This window comes from Sturnira hondurensis, unplaced genomic scaffold (assembly GCF_014824575.4).
Source record: "Sturnira hondurensis isolate 20B ecotype Veracruz unplaced genomic scaffold, ASM1482457v3 Scaffold0022215, whole genome shotgun sequence".
Taxonomy (NCBI): Eukaryota; Metazoa; Chordata; class Mammalia; order Chiroptera; family Phyllostomidae; genus Sturnira; species Sturnira hondurensis.
In genome coordinates, this window is record NW_028094846.1 from 6,625,415 (window position 1) to 6,639,900 (window position 14,486).

A 14,486-nucleotide genomic window follows, 5' to 3' on the forward strand; every position below is an offset into this window, starting at 1 on the left:
AAGGACAGCCGGTCTGAGAATCGGGACAACAGTGAAAAGGGCTGGGGTGGTGTGTGAATAAATTTTCACCCTGAAGAATAGGGGGTGTCGTAGTTAATAATCTGATTGGCCAGCAAGATGGGTTTGAATCTTTTGACACAATACGAGGCTATGCTTTGGAAATTATCTCCGTAGAATATAGAATTGCCTTACTGTGCTTTTATTAGAGGAAGAAACAGGTTACCAGTAACTTTCTAGAAGTCAGGGGCCAGAGCAGTGTTCTCTGAGTCACACTGGAGAAGCCCTGCCTTAAAATATTCTGTATCTGTTTCTATCAATAGAGAGCCTAGAGTCCCCCCAAGCAAGAGTCCTGCAGGCAGCAGGTGACCTTTAGGTGGGGCCTCATGGCCTTCCCTCATACCACCTCCCGATTCCGCCATGCTGTTCAGAGACTGTAGCTTTCCTGGTTTTATTCCATAAACTCCCCTGTGTATGCTCCTACAACACCCTCAGCCTGATTTCTGGGACCATCCTTTCAAAGTGTGCACTTGCCCAAGCCAGTTTATTTAGCAGCTTAATGCATCTTCAAGGAATTAAGTTACTTTTGTCTTCTTGCCCCGACATTTTCATCCTATTGGCTGTTGTTCTTAGCCTGGACTCTTCCTGATGCCAAAATAGTTGCCACAGCCCCAGTTATCACCTCCTTGCTCAGCAATGTCCAAAGTTTGGAAGTGAGGTCAGAGGGACTTTCCCTTCCTTACATCCCTTTTTAAAAGCGAGAACATTCCTTAAAGTTGCCTCACAGCACATTGGCCAGAATGGTGCACGTGCCCATTTCCAGGGGAATTGCTTGCACAGGAGAACAGAGTTGCCATGACTGGGTTAGACTGTCAAGACCTCCCCCTTCCCGCCAGTGGCTGGGGTGAGGCTCAGCCTCCTCCTAAACTGATTGTCACCAGACACTTGAACCCAATTAGGATTCTGCTACAAAGAAGAAATGAGAGACGGCTGTTGGGCAGAACATACCCACAGAACATACGTTTCCCGTGGACTCGGTAACATAATCAGGACTCTGCCAGGCAGGGGGCTGTCAAGGAGTCATGTTCTTTTGCTCTGGTCTGACCTGTCTTAGGGTCCTTGAGTCCATTGGTGCGCTGCTGTCAGAGAGTGTGCAGTTACCACACAGGTTCGTTACCTCTGCGTAACTGGCCCCCTGATCCTCACGTAACAAATCACTTCCCTCCCGAGATCTAAGCCACAAGTCTCTCCTCCCCAAAACTTGACAGAAAGCCTTGAACTCTAAGGGGAATAATCAAGGAGAAGAATTATTTGATAACAGGGCAAACCCCAACCGTGCTGAACTCAGAACTTCCAGATGAGGCACAAATCCACTTTGTCCACCAGGTTAAATAAGAAACGGGTTAACCTTTGTCCTAGGAGCCCCGGGGCTTCGGAAGTCCAGTATCCAGAATGAGAGTGTCGGGTGAAGTGTGAAGTTCCTGAAGAAGAGCAGGAAGCCCATCATAAGGCATGTGGGGGTCCCAAGCTGGAAGACACAGTCGGCTCCAAGGCAGACAGGAAACTGGCCAAAGGCATGGAAAGTGGGGTCCGGGGCAGAGCCATGAGAGGGTCAGAAAGACGCACACCCCTGGTGCAACCGTTCCCGGAACCCTGGCATCCCAGCACCCGGGACACACCTGCGTGTGACCTGGTCAGCTCCTGGCCATGGGCTGAGCAAATGTCCGAGACAGAAGGGGTCTCTGCGAGCAACAGTCCCTGTGAGCCAGGGTCATTTTCTAGACCAGGGAAGCAGCCCTGCTGGGACCTTCCACTCTCATATTATCTTAGTGGTAGCCAGAAAGTGCTCATTAGAGTAGATAACATTTGTTTTTCATCGTCTCTTACCCTATCAATTGACTTGATTTAATTTTTCCTGTCCTAATCCCCAGGAAAGGGCACTGAAAATGAAGACAATTATTCAAAGGCAGAGCTGGAGAAATCCAGGCGCCAGGATGCTGCTGGGGAGAGGGCTTGGCAGGGCCTTGCGTCCTGGGAGGGAGAGGGAGGGCTGCCGGCCTTGCAGGCACCCATCCGGCCCCGCTCCTACCCAAGCGGGTGCTGAGACTGGGCAAAGCCAGTGTGCAAAGTGCGGCTATTTGGTTCTGAGCTCTCGCAGACTGGTCGGAGAAACACCGGTGGGCTCTGGGTGTCCGTGAGTCAGGTGGCAGCCAGGTCCCCTGGAGGAATGAGTACTCTGCTCGCTCGCCCTGGATGGAGGCCCAATGACACGCAGCTGTTCCAGGCCCAGCGGGCCGCAACTGACAGCCCAGCTCTGTGGCTTACTTAGTGTAACACCTCAGGAAAGCTCCTTTCCTGCTCTTAGCCTCAGTTTCTTAACCCGTGAATGGAGATAATAATATTACGAAAGCACCTAGGCTGGGAAAGTTAAATGAATGATTCCCGAAAACTTTTTAGCTTGGCGCCTGGTATACTGTAAAGGCTCTATAAATACGAACTGTGATTCCGTGTCAGTCAACGGCAGAGCAGGAGACTGGCGGCAAGTGCTTCCGTAGGGTTCGAAGCATATTAATCATAGAGCATCTCCGTGTCCTTACGTGATTTTTAAAAAAAAAAAAAAGAAAGAAAAACGACCTCTTTTCCAAGTAAGAAGGCACTTGCCTTGCCCTGGGGAGGGGGTGTGGCCCACTGGCCAGTCTCTGAGTCCCTGCCCCGCCAAGGGCTGTCCAGGTTCTAGAGTCAAGCCTCCAATGCGTGGCAAATAGGATAGACCCAGAAAAAACGTTGAAGGAAAGTAGGAAGAAAAGAGAGAGAAAGGAATGGAGGCGTCAAGAAACGGATAAGGGGTCCACCTTATCTTCACTCCCACGCCGCCTCCACCGGCCAGGGTGACTTCCGAAGCCAGCACTACCTCCCTGGACAGCAAGTGTGGCCACCTGCCCGTGCCCACCCTGTCTCTGGTCCCTGAATTAAGCATCCCCATCCCCAGCCAGTAAGGAGAACTGCTGGTTGGTGTTCCAAGGTGGTGTGGGGTGGCTTAAGACAGTGCTCACTTGGTCTCATCTTTTTATATTCTACCCCTGTTTTACCAACCTGGACCCCGGCTCTGCAACCTTGACCTCAATCCTGCCTCTGGGCTCTTGAACTTGCTGTGCAGAAGTGCCTTTTCTGCTGCTGCGTGGAAAATAGAGTTCTCATTGCGTGAGCTCCTACCTGTCACATGTGGGCATCAGAGTGGACATTATTATGTCTGTTTACCCTCTCAATGACCCTGGGAATTGGGTTTTGAGGGTCCTACTTTATAGATGGGGAAGCAGAGGCCCAGAGGGGCAGAGTGTCTGGCTCGGGGCCACACAGCAAAGACTCTGACGCCAGGCTCTGGCTTCAGATCTTGTGTATGAGCATTCTCCAGCCTGGCTTTTCTCAGGGACACTACCCTGGCTTTCAGGGTTCCCTGAGCCCTCAGGAAAGACTGTCCCCATCCGAGTCTGTGGAACACAGCGTCCCCAGTTGGTCACTTGGCTGCAGTCTACCCCTCTTCCAGGGATCTGTACATGGCCAACCCTCTCTCGCCAGCTTGAACCTCACCTTCCCAGAGAGCCAGGTGCATTCTGAATCGCTGCCCAGTTCCTGGGCTCTGCCCTCCTGGCCACGGATTCCTGGGCCAGCCAGTTGGCTCCCGGCTCCCTATGCGGAGGCGCCCATCACAAATCAGTTTATGCCAGGAAATCCCATCCCTTCCCCAGATCCGATGCCTCCCAGGCACAGCCTGGTCTTCGGAGAACTCCTTCACCTGACATGTTGGATGCCTGGCTTCGGCCACAGCACCCCCACGCCACCGCCGGCACCCATGGTCCATCCCCAGCAGACACATGGCCTGATTGGGACTCCAGGCTCCCCCGCCGCGTGTGAGCTACCAAGCCCCACATCGGGGACATGACCCAGTCCTAAACCTCCCTGTGCCCTGCCTTCTGGGGGCTGATGAAACGGTGCCGGGGTGGGAGACATGGGCCTTGACCCCTGAATTCTCAGAGGAGGGAGGCTGGGTGTCTAGGGCCGGCCGGATGATCAATAGTCCTGGCATATTAGATTCGACCCGTCGGGGCAACATTAAAGGTGATTTATGACTTGCTTTTAATTGAGATTTTACTTTATTATTATTCGATGCAGAGAACAGACCTGGACCCATATTCCTAAGTGTCCTGAGCTCAGAGCTGGGTGACTGTGGTCTGCCCAAGGGTGATGTCACTTGCTGCCCCAGCAGGGCCTCTGTCCCACCCACCCCTCCCCTGCCCCCTCACCAACAAGGGTCAATCTTAAAAGAATGAGAAAGATGGAGCAGTTTGCCTTCAGCCCCGTCATTTTCCTTCACCCTTCAAACTCAAGTTCAAGCTACAACTTCACCTGGTTCACAAAGTGAAACAATGACCTAGATAAAGTTAAGGGGTAAGTGACTTAATGGAGCATTTCCTTTCTCTAAGAGAACCGAAGGATTGGGCAGAGCCTAAATTGGAAGAATGACCTTTCTAAGGTCGACTTCAGCCCACTGGGGAGATGCCTGAGGGGCTGCCCCAAGATGGACAGAGGGCAGTGAGCCTCCAGGCCCTGGGACCGCCAGGGCCCGAGACAGCGGCTGCCACCCTGATTGTCAGGGACGGTCATCCTGGGGGAGCGGCGACTGCTGGGCAGCAGGGCGAGGGCAGGGAGGAGGACAAGGAAGCGTGCGGGAATTTTCGCCCCACCCCCACGAGGCTGCTCTCTGATCTACAAGCGGGAAAATTGGGCTTAAACGACATTTATTGAATTTTGAGCTGCATTGGGCAAAGAAAATGACTCATTAATATATAAAGCACTGTATTTCCCATCATGTGAATGCCAGTGAAAAATGGATCCGTGCCTGCTTCAGAGAGAGGAGCCTGCCTTTAAAGCACTAACGTGAATGTGCCCTCAGGGAGAGAAGGAATGGCAAATTAGATAGAAGTTTGCACTGTGTTACGGCAGCAGGGAACACTCTGCAGAGTGCAGAGCAGGGGAGGGGTGTGCAGAGCCGCAGGAGAGGCCAGGGTAGGACAGGGAGGCTTGGTCTGGGGGCACTGGGCCGCCTTTCTTCCCGGAGAGCTCCCGAGGGTGTGAGAGCTTGCCTGCCAGTCCAGCGAAGAGGGTGTCACAGTCCCCAGTCCCCAGTCCCCCTCTAATGCTCTGTGCTTTGCAATTGTGTGTCCCCTCGCTTCTCCACCAGCCTCTGGACCCTGAAATTCGGGGGCAGAGTCCTGCATTTCTGTTGGTTGAAAAGTTGGCTCAGGGCCCCGCATGAGGTGGGGGACTCAAGGAATGTTTGATGAGTGATTTACTGAATGAGAGGTCCAGGCTACCTGATGCCGCAGAGGGTCCAGTACAGCGAGGACTAGAGCAGGGGTGTCAGACTCGTTGTCACCAGGGGCCATATCAGCCTTGAGGTTGCCCTCACAGGGCCGAATGTCATTTCAACTCCTTAACAGTTAAGGAGTGGTTACATTTATATAGTCCTAAAATTATCTCAGCCCTTTGAAAGCAACCTGGAGGCTGGCGTGGCCCCCGGTGAAAATGAGTTTGACACCCCTGAAGCAGAGGTAAGCGTGGGCCCTGGAAACGTCCGCAGCTTCGGGGTGATGGGGGTGGATGGGCGGAGCAGTGGGGGTGGAAGGAAGAGGCCAGTCAGCACTGTCAAGGACAGGACGTTTACTGCTCTCACTTGACACATCGGAACGGGACAGCCGAGAGAGAAAAGCAATAAACGCGCTGCAATTAGAAAGTAAAACAGAGGAACGGCCTTATGAGTCATGACAAGCCTGCAGTGACTACGGCGCCCTGAGTAATAAACTCACTCACGCCCCTCCCCCCCACCTCCCACTCGCCGCCTCTCGGCTTGTGAAGTCTTTATTTGGGGTCCTTGACAGAACCCGTGATCACGCCTGTCTGCGCTCGCTGCCATGTTAATAACGTGTCCTGTGTGTTGACACCGGGGGAGCCGTTGAGCGGGGAAGGGATGACATCCTAAAGGAAGGCGGTCCGGGTCCCTTTGGGCTGTTTGAATCTCTGCTTTCTAACGTTCTCCACCATTAGCTGATGATGAGTCAGGTCTCCCCTCTGCTGCGCACCGGTGCCGCTGGGCCACAGCTGGGGCCCACCTCGCAGGCCAACCTGGGGTGGCCAGCTTTTGGAAGGTTGCACCGAGGCACCCACTGAGAGGGGTATGAGGGACAGAAGCATCTGAGCAGGGGTGGGAGATACGGTGGTGATGTCAGAGATGCCTGTGAAAATAAGTGGTGGTCTCGGAAGAAACTATTCTGGCAGGACCAGCCCTTTGCGTTTAAGCCCCACTCATTCCCCTTGTATCCTCACATTTTAGCAGAGAGGGCTCCCGTGGGGACCGGTTTACTGTCCCGTGGCGTCTCAGCAGACAAGCTCAGACCCCACCTCAGGTTCCAGTACACCCCAGAAACTCAATTTCTTCGTCCGGCTTCTTTCTCAGTTGCCCGGGGAATTTTCCCGCTCTCCCCATTAAATGTCTGGCGGCTGCCCTCGTCCCTTGGAAACACAAACCCGCATGCGCACACACCTGCTAACCGCCGGCAGACCCTCCGAGGCGCCCCAGCCCTCATCTGGAACGAACACTGCCCCCCCTCCACAAAGACACGCCGTGGGAGACGCAGCACCCCGCACGTACTCGTGGCCGAACTGTCGTTCCCGAGAAATGGAACAACTCGGACCCTCTCCTGGGGAGTGGAAGTTCCCGGGGTGGAAAGAGCAGCCTGGCAAACTGGCCTTGATCTCCCAGTCCCAGGGGAAGGCCGGCTGGGTGGGCAGAGTAGACCGCCAAGGCCTGGATGTCCCAAGAGCTTTGGAAATGAGACTCTGGCTCAGCTCCGCTGGGCAGCCAGGGTGACGTTGGAGGGCTAAGGCTGAAGCTCTTCACCTTTGATTCCTGCTTCCCTTTCATGTACGAGTGGCGAACAGGGTGAGAAAGGACGATCTTTTATGTGCAATCTACCCGGAAAGATCAATGGCAGCTTAACAGGCATTTCTGTCTAATATGCGCTCTGGCGGGTCTTTGTAATAAAAATACTGGTTTTAATGAAGCGCGTTAAAATGGGGAGATCCGTGGCCAGCCTGGGTGCATTTATCGCACTGTCTCCCCTTGCACGGTCTTAGCACAGGTCTTAGCACAGGCTGCTCTGTGGGAGGAAGACAGCGGGGGAGGGAGGGGTGTTGTATCAGGAATCCCTCATGCAAAAATCCTACACTTCTGGAAAGACCCGCGTTACTGGTGCATATTTCAACTTAATTCACTGTATTTCCACAGGATGACGTGTCTTTGGAAGAAAGCTGAGCCAGGCAGGTAGAGATGATGGGGGGAAAGAGTCCTGTTACGGGCGGAACTGTGTCCCTCCGAAAGTCCTGCATTGACATCCTGACCCCCCAGCCTCTCAGAAGGTGGCCATATTCAGATCAGGTCTTCAAAGAGGTGATTAAGGTACAGTGAGGCTGGTGTCCCTCTAAGGAGATGAGGACGCATGGAGAGACACCCAAGGCGTGCGTGCACAGGGGAACAACCGTGAGATGGGACAGCGAGAGTGTGGCCACCTGCGAGCCAGGGAGAGAGGACTCAGAGGAAGCCAGCCCTGCGGGGACCCTGACCTGGGCATCCAGCCTCCTGAACGTAAGAAGGTAGGTTTCTCTGGTGTAAGCCCCAGCCTGCAGTACTTTGTACTGGTGCCCTAGCAAACCCACACAACACCCAGAGCCTGCGATCACGACCATGGGCTCTGAGCTTACTCTCTGGAAGAAACTGACCCAGGGGCCCTAGAAGGCAGCCCCCAGCCAGGCACTCGCTGGAGTGAGGTCAGTGGGAACAGCTGGAAACTTCTGGAAAATAGAGCGTGAGGGTGTTGGTGGTAGCGGCCGTCCCTGTGCCTGTAATGCTGCCACTGGCAGGAGGGGACTGGGCTGTGACGGTGGGTGAAGAGCGTCCCTAGATGGGCAGGCAGACGGGCGCTCGGTCCGTGCCGGTTGAATGCTGGGAACCCGCGGGAGCAAGTGGCACAGCACAGCCATGAGAGCACAGAACGCCGCTCCGCCTGCACCTACCATGTGACCCTCCAAGCCGTAGCTCTCCACCTGTGAAGTGGGAGTCACAGCAGCCCCACCTCTGTGGGATGAGACTCGTTACTATTTTTCACATGCTTAGAGCAATGCCTGGCACGTGGAGAGGCGGCTGTGTGTGTTAAGTGAGCGAGCAGCTCCGCTCAAGGTGAGGAGTCTATGCAGTAACAGAACAGGATGCCCAGGGCAGGGAGCTCTTTATCTTGGACTTGCCCAGTCCTGTCCACGCCGCAGTGCCCCCCAGCTCCTCCCTTCCCCCGGCTCCTCGAGTACTCTCCTCTAGACTCCCCCCAACATCCTCTCTGTTTCAGGGGCATCATCCTTGCATCTCCCCTGCACTGGCTGCTCTCCCGCCATTCTGTCAAAGCTAAATTTTAAAACCCATGGCACATTTCTACTTATTGCCTCCATTACCTAAGGGCTTAGGAAGGAGGTCCGTGGGTGTCGGTGAGCGGCACCAAGTGACCTGCCAAGTGTTGTAGACATGCTAGCTTGTCGAGGTCGAGAGGGATACAATGTAGCTCTTTGGCATGAGACAGAGACAGAGAGACAGAGAGACAGAGAGACAGAGAGACAGAGAGACAGAGAGACAGAGAGAGAGAGAGAGAGAGAGAGAGAGAGGAGACTCTCCTATAATCTGATCCTTAGGCTACTTCTCTGGTTTTATGTCCTGTTACTTTATGTTACACAGAGGCAAGAATGCTTCCAGTTCTAGGAATATGCAGTTCTGGGTCATTGCCACTGAGCCTTCGCACACGCTCAGCCTGTGTGTGCATGTGCCCAGGAATATTCTTTTCCTTCTCTTTTCTCCTCTGGGGAATTCATGTTCGTCTTCCAAAGTCTCTCTGTCCTGATAGAATAGTCCTGATAATCTTACTGTCCTGATAGAATTCGCAGCTGCCAAACCAGCCAGTTCTTCTCCTGGATGAGAAGAGAAAATCTGTTCCTGTCCAGCTTACTTGTTTACTATCAATCAATACACAGAAAAGTCCAATAAATAATCAGAAATTTGAAATCGCCTAAGGACTAAAATTGGCATTTCCCCCCCGAGTATCTGGTTGTCCCTCTAAACTTCAATAGCAAAACTATAACAAAACGATATTTTAAGGAGGAAGCTAGCTCTGCAGCCAGAGCGGGCATGAAGGTCATTGAAGCAGAGGCCCTGTGGTAGCGAGGAGACCTGGACAGGAAGACCCCATACAGCCCGGGGGGACAAGCAAAGTGGTGCCATGTTGCTTGTGCACCCATAAATTCGACAGCACCCTCAGCTTGGTGGCCTGCTGTCCTGTGCTCACGACGTTGTCTCGCCATCAGGGACAACAGATGAGAGCCCTGGGTGGCCAGTAGCTGTGTCCCAGGGTCAAGAAGCAAGCATGTGCCGTGACAGGGGTACACGATGATCTCAGGAAAATCACAGTCTCTGAGCATCAGTTTACACATCTGTAAAATGGTCTGATTCATAAGACCACCCAGAGGATGGAGTAGCCAGGGCTTCCCTAACTCAGAACCCTGAACAGAGGAGGTTTTGCTTTGGGGATCAAATGCTCAGTCCATGGCTTGACTTCTTTTCATGGAGTCCCTACCTTGACTTCCCCGAGCACGGTCCTGTGTCCTCATGGCACTTAGTGACCTTCCAGGACCTGTCTCTGAGTGGCACCCTCCTTGGAGACCTCTGAAACGATTCACATCCCACACTGCCTCCCAGCCCCCCAAAGTCATACCTCCCCATCAAATGACCACTAGTCTCCAACTGAAAAGTCCCTTCCAGTCTTGCTGGAAAGGTAAATGAATTTACCTGCTGACTGACTTCTGCAAAAAGAATTAGCAGGTAACAGGGCTTTGGGTGTGCCCCTTCCTCTGAAAACTAAGACCGATGACCTGACATACAATATGAACCCCAAATGGTGACCCTTTCGGGAATTTGAACTCCTGAGGAGCTCAGGGTGGGGGCCGGGGAGCTGATCAGGACTGTTGGTTTTTAAAAACTCATAAAGCCGCCCGGCAGGCATCAGCTCCCCAGGCCTGTGAATCCAGTGCAGGGCCCTACAGAAAGGCTGTTTCCCCTAACTGCATTTTAAGGACCGCAACACCAAAAGAATGGCTCTTAAATGTTTCCATATTTTAGTAATGCACTAGTGAAATGTAAGTGAAAAAAGTCTGCAAGGATAGATGAGGTAGCAATAACCATGGATCACTTTCGGTTCTTGGAAGGAAAGCAGCATACAGACCGGAGGTGTTATTATTATGCATATAATATAGAGAGACAGTGTGTATTTATTCACAGTGAAGCTCACATATGTCATTCCCACTAATAACATTTTCTTTTCTAGCTCCAGCGTGAAAGGAGACAGGCTGTTTTTGTATGTTCCGCACATCCTCCGAGGAACCTGCTCAGAATATTTTTGCCGGTGAGATTCTCTGGGTTGTAACATTTATCTCTTTGAAGAGCCTGCTTCCTGGAACGGAACCCCACGTGCGGGGCTGCGCTTTTGCCTCTCATTGCGATGGCATCTACGTGTGGCTTTCGGTGTCAACTGCTTATCTCAGGAGTTGGCCATTTTCTTGTCTGTTTGTATGTTTCTAAAATGCTGGACGTACACAGCGCCTGGCCGATGAATGGGAACCCGGCTCCCTGCCCCGTGGAGAGCACCATCGAATGACAAATAGACAAGCCCGCACACCAGGAATCATACAAATACAAGGCCGGGAAAGATGCCGCTGGCTCGGGAATCTGCGAGGGCCAGTCAGCACGTGGTGCATCTGAGGAAAGAGAGGGAAGGCCTGGAGGAAACGCAGGTGGCAGGTGGCAGTTCTTATGCAAACTTGGGGTTGGGAGGAGCTGTTGGAAGTTGTCTGCCCCTGTCATTTCCCATATGCTTCTCTCCCTCCTCCTCCAACGTCCCCCAGCCTTGGTCCCCTTCAATGGTGGGGAAACGGCATTTAAATGCGGGTCTTTGCGGAGCTGGGATGTCATCTCCAGCCAGCTTCTTCCGCCACCCAGGATGCTTCTGGATGGCTGGCTGCCTAAGCTGTCACCTGCCGGGTGCTCGGAGAATGCAAATTCACTCGAGTATTAGTGATCGCAACGCATAATGGGGAAATTAAGTGTGCTGCTGATGGAGGGCCCGTATTCTGGCCTCACGGTAAAAATAGACCATTTAGGGGTATGTGTAATTGCTCTCTTGAATTTGTTACTTCGCTGGCAATTCTCTTCAGAGTGGATAATTGGAAAGTCCCCATTTAATTTACACACCGTCCATCGCAGGTGCGGGTGGGAGAACTCGCACCAGCCTTCAATGTGCGTTCGTGCACTGTCCACACACAGCGATATCGGCCCGAGTGGAAGAGAAGAAGGGAGAGAAGAGGGGGCACAAAGTTATCTGCTGCTTCAGGACCTGCTCTTCTTTAAAGCCCAGTCTCGTGACTCTGGGAAGGAGGCGGAGTGCCCCAGAGGGCACGAACAGAGGCCGCTGCAAATCCCAGCCCGAGGTCCGACCCCGGGCCCACCCTCAGGGCCTCCGTCCCTGCGTCTGACGCCGCACTTCGTAAACGCTCGGTTCCCTTTGCGGGTTGTTTCAACAGGTGGTGTTGATTCAACCCTGGTGTTCATCTTTGTGTCTGAAACGTGGATTCTGTCCAGACCCCCACCCTTTGGGGACACAGGACACCTCCATTTAAAAAGACCCACTGTGTGCATGTTCCTTCCAGCAGCCACCAGGGTGAAGGACTTAAGAAAGGGTGGAAGGAGACCCATACCCAGGCTAAAGTTCCCCACCGCCTTGGAAAAGGGCATCCGAGGGCCTTGCTGGTGCTCCGCTTTGTGGCTGCTTCCCAGCACTAGGGCCCCTGCCTTGCTTTTTGGGCACTTGCCTTTACCTGTCAGCATGCTCTGGTAGGGTCCCTCTCGAGAATGTCAGCAGCAAGGCCACCGGGGCTCCTGCTGCGCAGACGCAGACAGTAGAAGAAGAAAACAGCCCTTGGTGTTGGGGTCCCAGGCTAGAGCATCTGGGGGCCCCTGGGCTGCAACAGCCTGTGTCCTTCTAGTGTTCACCTTGGGCCAACCCCTTTACGCACAGTGTTTCATTCACTGATGCTGTTATCCCCATTTGGCAGGTGAGGAAATTAAAGTTCAAAAGAGTTAAAACACGGGTTTGAGATCACAGACCAGGTGGAGCTGGGACTAGAACTCTGGACCGTGTGTTCTCAACCCCCGGCAAGGCGTCACCCCACCCGGAGGCTCTGATCTCCCAGGTGGCTGCCGGCTGCCACTCTTGGCTGTAGAAAGGATGCTCTCTGTGCTGATGGTAAAACTCTTTGGGTTCCTTGAGGAACTGGGGGAGACTATTTTTCTAGCACTGGATCGGGCCACATTCAGAAGGCCTCTCCTGGGGACCCCCTGAAGAGATTCCCCCCAAGTCAGTATTTTACATGCACCCACCTAGCTTCAACTCCTCCTACATTATGGCCTTGGGCTCCTCCCACGGGGACCCTCAAAGTGGTCAGACTATTCCTCATCTTCTCCTTCCCAAGAATTACAATCTCGGTGACTCAGTACCTCAGGCCGCCGCCCCCAATTTCCCTCAGCTTTCGATGGGCCAGCCAGCGCCCGTCACACCTGAGTCTCCTGGCTGAACTTGGCAGCCAGAGTTCCCGAGGTTGGTATTTGGATTTGCCTACACACCATTCTCAAGGCCAAGTTCCCGTAACAGCACCACCTGGCCCCTCACTGAGTAAGCAGATCACTGAGCTCCAAGCTGGGGACCTGAGGCTGGAGCTCCACGGACCTCAGGCTTCCCTCCGCTGCGCCTTGGGGCTGGTGGGTTCCTTGGAAAACCCTCCCAGCTTCAGCGGGTGGCTGCACTGTTCCAGTTATCTCTGAGTCAAGCTAATGAGGCGTGCTAATTTTGGAAGACGCCTAACCACTGACAAATCTACTTCCAATCTCCAGGAACAGGACTGCAGTCAGACTCTGGGTGAAGACGAGGGGGCTTTAGACCCCCCCAGGAAGTAGCTCCTGTCTTCAGTTCCTGAAAAGGAGCAAGGACAGGTGGCGACACTAGCCAGGCAGGAGGAGGAGCAGAGGGAGGAACGGCCGGGAACAGCCCTAGCGACCCATCTGCAGGCACATGCTAAATTTGGGTCGAGTCCCCACGAAGGCTTTCCCTTAGCCTCCACATCGCAGCCCCAGATGGACGGTGAGCCCGCGGAGCTGCTCCCGCAGGTCTTGGGACCACCCTGGGCTCCACGTCCTCCAGCTGCAAGGCCCGGAGCTCCGATGTGCCCCAAGGTGGCGCTCTGCAAGGAGAGCCGTCTACCACTGAGAAAGCGGCACCAGCCCTGGGCTGGAGGACGCCCGAGTACAGGGAAGGCTGGACTCAGTCCAACTGGGAACAGGAGTTTGTCCCCACTGCTCCACAGCCTCCCCCCTCCTCCCCGCAAGTCAGAACGACTGACATTTACTCAGTGTCTACACATTTACACCAGGCCTGCCTGGCACTGTGCTCCTTCTTTACAAAGCACCGTGTAGCTGAATCCCCACAGAACTGTAGGAGGAATTTGGAGGGAGGTTTGGAGAGATTAAAAGCTCACCTGAAATCAAAGGCTAGTCCGTAGGAGGCCAGATCTGGACCCAGAACACACCCTCCAAAGCCACCGCTTCCACTGCCTTCTCTCTGACCTTTCTCTTTCCTCCAGGCGCCCAAAGCCCTGAATTCTCTTCCTCAAGACCCCTGGGTCTCATTGCATGGCCCTTCCCAGTGGTCTCCTGGACCGCATTTTGGCTTCTTATTAATCCACACTTACTCGGCTCTCTAGGTATTTGACCTAAGGATGCTTTCTGATAGAGCAAACTAATTTGTGCTAAAGTGTTAATGACTACCAAAAAGCAATCTGTGGTCTGGAACTGAAACGCTATGCGCTGTCGCAGCAGACTGCAGCTGGAGCAGTGAGTGAGAAAAGTTGAGGTTAGGGAAAGGGGACTGAGGCTTTCACCCTTGTTCCCCTGGACTCCTGTTATCTTACTAGCCGGACATATAGTAAATGCTCAATAAATGCTTAGTGAGAAATGGGTGACTGAATGAATGAGTGGACAAATGATATGAAAATATCTAGACAAGATTTAAGTACACAGTAATACCACGTCTGGACAGTAGAGGCCACTGTTAACATTTTCCCAACTTCGACGAATCCTTGAAGGGAAAGCCTGGGGTGTGGAATGTTCTGTTATCCTAAAGGTTGACTGTGGGAGTGAGGCTGGCTGGTGCATTTCAATGTGCTTCCTTCCTGCACTTAGCCCTTCATGGGGGAGGGGTGGTCAGGCACAGAGAAGGAGTTGCTTTCCCGGCTTG

At 53.5% G+C, this 14,486-nt stretch overlaps 1 protein-coding gene across 2 annotated transcripts in view; it reads right to left on the reverse strand.

Moving 5' to 3' along the window:
* Positions 1-14,486, reverse strand: part of TNR (tenascin R) — a 153,309-nt gene that overhangs the window by 102,260 nt on the left and 36,563 nt on the right. The gene's annotated exons all lie outside the window — the stretch shown is intronic.